The 5,767-nt window shown below is 49.4% G+C and overlaps 1 pseudogene; it reads left to right on the forward strand.

Moving 5' to 3' along the window:
* Positions 1–5,767, forward strand: part of LOC107111339 — an 11,804-nt pseudogene that overhangs the window by 5,827 nt on the left and 210 nt on the right.

Below are 5,767 nucleotides of genomic sequence, written 5' to 3' on the forward strand. Positions count from 1 at the left end.
ATGATGATGATATTGGATTTATACCCCGCCCTTCACTACCCAAGGGAGTCTCAGAGCGGCTTACAAACTCCTTTCCCTTCCCCTCCCCACAACAGACACCCTGGGAGGTAGGTGGGGCTGAGAGACCTCTTACAGAAACTGCACCTTTTCAAGAACAGCTGTGCCAGAACTACAGCTTGCCCAAGGTAATCCAGCCAGGTGCAAGTGGAGGAGTGTGGAATCAAACCCGGGTCTCCCAGATTAGAGTCCACGCACTTAACCACAACACCAAACAGGGCCCTGAATTGTCCTCCGGGAGCTCATTCCACCAGTGTGGAGCCGCCACTGAAAAAGCCCTGGCGTGGCTTCTCTAGGGCCCGGTAATGCAAATCTGTTCTCTATGTGGTCTTTACACTCTTCAGGAATGTTGTTTATTTTGGCACTATGAATATTTTGGTGTTTTTCTTCAGCTTTATTCTAGACAGCCAGTTTGGTGTGGTGGTTAAGTGCACGGACTGTAATCTGGGAGAAGCGGGTTTGATTCCCCACTCCTCCACTTGCACCTGGCTGGATGACCTTGGGCAAGCCGTAGTTCTGATAAGAGCTGTCCTTGAAAAAGAGCCGTTTCTGTCAAGAGCTCTCTCAGCCCCACCTACCTCACAGAGTGTCTGTTGTGGGGAGGGGAAGGGAAAGGAGTTTGTAAGCCGCTCTGAGACTCCTTCAGGTAGTGAAGGGTGGGGGTATAAATCCAATCTCCTCCTCCTCCTAGTTTTCAATATTAACAATTTGTGGTCTGTACCACTTCTAGTATCACTCTATAATCTTCTAGTCTTGTATTAGCAGAGAGAAAAGATTGTCTCCATTTTCTGCTTTTGATTATGTAATCTATTTGATTTCTATATTGACCATCCAGTGATGTTTACATATACAATTGCGTTGCTCTCCTGCTTCATATAGACACACACACACGTAACATATAAACACACAAACTCGGAAGAACAAAGGGCATGAAAACCTGGGGTATGCCAAACAAAACAAAAATAAAAGTCTTCACCTGAAAGCAGAAGAGAATGGTGCTGTTAATTGTATAATTATATTTAACAGAAACATTGACAACAGGTGGAATAGGATTCTCTATGTGCACGAGACAGGGTAGATCATGATTTTGTATTTTATCTGTATTTCGTTGTTGTATTTTTTAAAAATCGTATTTTTATTTTTGTAGAAAAGAAGAATGTCCAGGTTCAGTCCTTGGCATCTCCAGTTTAAAGAATCTGGCAGTGTATGATGTGAAAGACCCTGGAGAGCTGCTGCCAATCTGAGTAGGCAGTGCTATGGTTGCCATCTTTGGGTTGGGAAATGCCTGGAGATTTGGGGGGGGAGCTTGGGGAGTGTGGGGTTTGGGGAGGGGATGGACCTCAGCAGAGAACCCCCCAAGAGAACTGAGCTCTGCAGTCCATAATACCAGGAGAACTCCAGCCCCTAGCCCCCCCAGAAGGATGGCAGCCCTAGACAAGACTGACCTTAGTGGACCAAGGGTCTGATTCAGTCCATGGCGACTTCACGTGTTCCTGAATTAACAAGGCTAAGAAGGAGGCAGGGAGGGCAAAGTTGCAAGCCACTTGGGGTTCCCACTGGAGAAAGAGCGGGGTAGAAACACCTAAAAATTAAATAAAACAAGTGTGTTTCTTTCTGTCCTGCCCTGATGTGCATATTGCACATCTCTCCTCGAAAGTGTGTGTGCTTCAGAAAGATCCTCCCTCCTATTTCCTATCAGAATTACACCAGTTCTCTCACTGGTGGAAACTTGGCCTCCCGTGCCCCTCATTCCCTCTTGCCTTATAGCTGGGGGGCACTGCAGAGTGATGAACACATGGAATTCACTGCCACAGAAAGTGGTGGCAGCTACAAGCACGGATGGCTTCAAAAGGGAATTAGATAAGCATATGGAGCAGAGGTACTTCAGTGGCTATTAGCCACAAGGTATAGATAGGGGCTCTGGGGCAAGTGATGCTCTGTCTTCTTGGTGCTGGGGGGGCCAACAGTGGGAGGGCTTCTAGTGTCCTGGCCCCACTGGTGGACCTCCTGATGGCACTGGTATTTCTGGCCACTGTGTGACACAGAGTGTTGGACTGGATGGGCCTTTGGCCTGATCCAACATTGGTGTCTCTTATGTTCCTCTGTTCTTATGCAGCTTTGAAGAATGTGCTGTTCACAGACCTCCAGTCAGCCAATCTGGGTCCAAGGGCTGGCTCTTCCCAGGGACTGGAAAGGTCTTCAAGTCAGCCTTGGGACCCATCACTGCCCTTGGCATAGGAACTAATTTGTCTCGTCACTCACATAGGTCCTTTCCGCACTAGACTTTAAATCCTGGTCCAACCTTGTCCCCAATCGTACATTCTACACTACACGTGTGTTCACCTCTGTAATTATCTCAGGGTATTTTTGCATTCTACACTACACTCAGGTCCACTACTGTAATTATCTCAGGGTATTTTTTCTTTCCATAATACCTTGTGGTCACTCCGGTTTTGCCCCACACTTGTCTTGGGATACACAGATGCTGTTATAACCAGGGATAAATGCAAGGTATTAAATCACAAGTTAAACTGTGATAAAACCAGGAATGAGATCCAAGTGTGGAAGGGACCATAGTGAATTAGGAGTTGTTCCTACCACACACACATACATAGACCATTATTGGCATAACACAGCAGCAAGGAGGTCAATAAAACAAATAGAAAATAAATAGAACGAAGTAATAGATTATAACAACTTAGACCAAGCTGCACCACCAAGGAATTGTTTTTTAAACTTCTCGGAAATAATAAACTCAGTTGAGAATATAGCAATTCTAAAAAATACAAAGGGGTTAAGACTTATACGCCCTTACCCTAAGCTTCCAAACATAGGCTGAGTATTCGGCAACAGACAAAGTAATTGCCGGGGACTTATCAGACAATCAAATTTTAAGATCATTGTCAGTCGGGTTCCTCGTGGTAGGTAAGTGGGGACTAATCAGATAGCTACGCATAGTAGAATATTGAGGACAACGTAGAAGGATATGAGCAACAGAATCAGGTTCACTATAGAGGCAATTAGGAGTTGTTTCCACCATTGTGGGTTTCCTGCCTCCCCAGTTGGCTGAGCATCCCTGACTGTGGCATCTCTCCCGGGTCCTCAGTCTATAAATCCTCCTCCCCGCCAGCTCCATCAGCAGAGGCAGCCCTCCGGTGCTTCCTCCAGAGTGTTGTGTGTGCATCTTCAAGGGACTAGAAATTTACAGGCCACAGAAAACACTGTTCTTCTCTGAGCTGCCCGGAATGGAGGGGGACAAAGAAGGGGGACAACGGGGGTCTTGCCCTGGACTGTAAGACAGCCTGTTCTTTCGGTCCATGAATGAGTCGTTGGCAGTGTTTCTGAATGGGATCCCATGTCTGGGTTCCTCTGTCTCTCCAGGGGCGTCTGGGAGCTTCAAGAACTGATGGTTACATCTCACTTGTCTGTGAGCCTGCTAAAGGTCGAAGCATGCCCCTTCTGAGGCCAGAACTCCAGGCGCTTCTTGCACGAGATTCTCGGATGGGATGTGCAGAACCTGCCATGGCTGGCATGTTTTTTCTTCCCCCGGTATTTTTGGGGCATCTCCCGTCCCTGAGAGGCAAGCACGGCAGCGCTTTCATGAAAACTCAGAGGCAATAAGAAGCACCGGCAGAGGGAAACCGAGTCATCTTCACTGTCGACAGCACAGCAAAGTCAGGTAAGCAGGAGAAGCTGTTTGAGGTATCAAGGAGATGAATATTTTCAGCCTCTTGGGCTGACTTCGGGACCATGCAAAACCCCGAACTAGACAGGACTCGTCATCAGCCAGAATGCAATAAAGAAGATAAAGCGTTAGTAAGGTGTGAGGGATTCCCCACCCGCCTTCAACCACCCCGTATCCCACATTGCTCTTTGAGGTATTTTTACATGTCACGTTTCCTTCCTGACTCTGCATTCCTTTTAAAAGAACAGCTCCTTTGCAGCACGGCTGCCCCCCTTCCATGCTGGAGGTTCTGGTGGGCATCGGAGCAGCCAAAGGAAACTGGGTGGTGCATTAGAGATGCCCTTGGCGTGATCCAGCCGAGCTCTTCTCATCTTCTCAAGGTCTGACAGCATCACCCTCCAGCCACCTGACAGCGGATTGGCAGCCGCTGCCCTGGGTCCACCTCTGCCACGACTCCTCCAGAGGTGATGGCAGAGAGGGAGGGGAGGGGAACCTGTCGAGGTTGCCCCTTTCGACTCTTCTCTTCCCTGTTCTGAAGCAGTCATGTGAAAACCCATTAATTCGGGGCTCCAGCACAGGCAGGCCGTACCAACCCCAAACAGGACTTTTGCAGATGCTGCTGCCCTATATATGCATTTTCCCCGGAGTCTTCAATTCTTGAGATACAAAAAGAAATTTGTTTGTTTGTTTGATTGATTGATTGATTTATATACCACTCTCCCCGAGAGCAGGCTCAAAGTGGTTTACATCAATATTGTTAAACAAAATGAAGGCTTTTGGTTTAACGGTAAAATTTGAAAATCACAGCTGTGAATTCCTGTTGAATATGTTATTTCCGAGACCTCTTTCTGTAACTACATCCATGAGATATGGGGATATCTGGGTGCCAATCTCCCTTTGACCTCCTCTGGTTCATTGACGTTTTTAACAATGCACACGGCACAGAAGCTGCACAGATACCACATCCAGATCTCTTGCAGCTGAGCCTGTCTGGCTTTGGATATGATAGACTGCCCAGTTTATGCTGCGTTTGATTCCAGAAGCACCTTAGAGACCAATAAACATTTTGGGGATGAAGAATTAAGAACATAAGAACATAAGAGACGCCAATGTTGGATCAGGCCAAAGGCCCATCCAGTCCAACACTCTGTATCACACAGTGGCCAGAAATACCAGGTGCCCTCAGGAGGTCCACCAGTGGGGCCAGGACATTAGAGTCAAAGCTCCCTTTGTTGGATCCAAGCTGGAATGGAGACCCCTGAGCCCTTCTATCCCACTGCCTTGTATCTTCTTGGTCTCTAAGGTGCTTCTGGACTTGAATCCAGCGGTTCTACTGAAGACCAACATGGCTACCCTCTGACTCTATCTCCACTGAAGGCACCAATCTATGTGAAATTCATCCAGGACGGCGTTAAAAGACTAGCAAGACTTGACCCTAATTCAAAGATGGTGAACGGCATGTCAGAATGGAAGCAGCGTACAGATCTAATATGTATTAAGAACAGAACAGATCCGCTTCACCAGCCCTCGGCCGGAACGACCGTTGGGCTGGCGGGGCTGTTTGCCGCCCAGAATTGAAAAAGACGGGCCAATGGTTGGGCGCCAACGCGCCCATCCGGGCATCCAGGGAAGGGGGGGGCTGGAGGTAATATAAACCAACCCCTTCCCTTCGGAGGCAGCAGTCTCGCTGAAGCGTCGGCCGAGGAGGAGCTCTGTGGGCGGTACCTTTCGGGCGGTCTGACCTGCGTGGCCCAGGGAGCCCCTCTGCCGGTCGACGCTGGGCGAGGCGCAGGGGACGGGGAAGTCCCTGCCGACGGCGCGGCGAGCCTGCGAGTGGCGGTGGGGCTCTTGGAAGCACCGGCGGCCTGTTTGCAGAGGGGGCGTTACCAGGCGAGGCGCAGGGGACGGGGAAGTCCCTGCCGACGGCGCGGCGAGCCTGCGAGCAGCGGCGCGGCTCTCGGGAGCACCGGCGGCCTGCTTGCGGAGGGGGCGTTCCCCCTCGGATCGGAGCTGGGCGGTGGATTG

The sequence above is a fragment of the Gekko japonicus genome, unplaced genomic scaffold, assembly GCF_001447785.1.
Source record: "Gekko japonicus isolate JY-2015 unplaced genomic scaffold, Gekko_japonicus_V1.1 scaffold3523, whole genome shotgun sequence".
Classification (NCBI taxonomy): Eukaryota; Metazoa; Chordata; class Lepidosauria; order Squamata; family Gekkonidae; genus Gekko; species Gekko japonicus.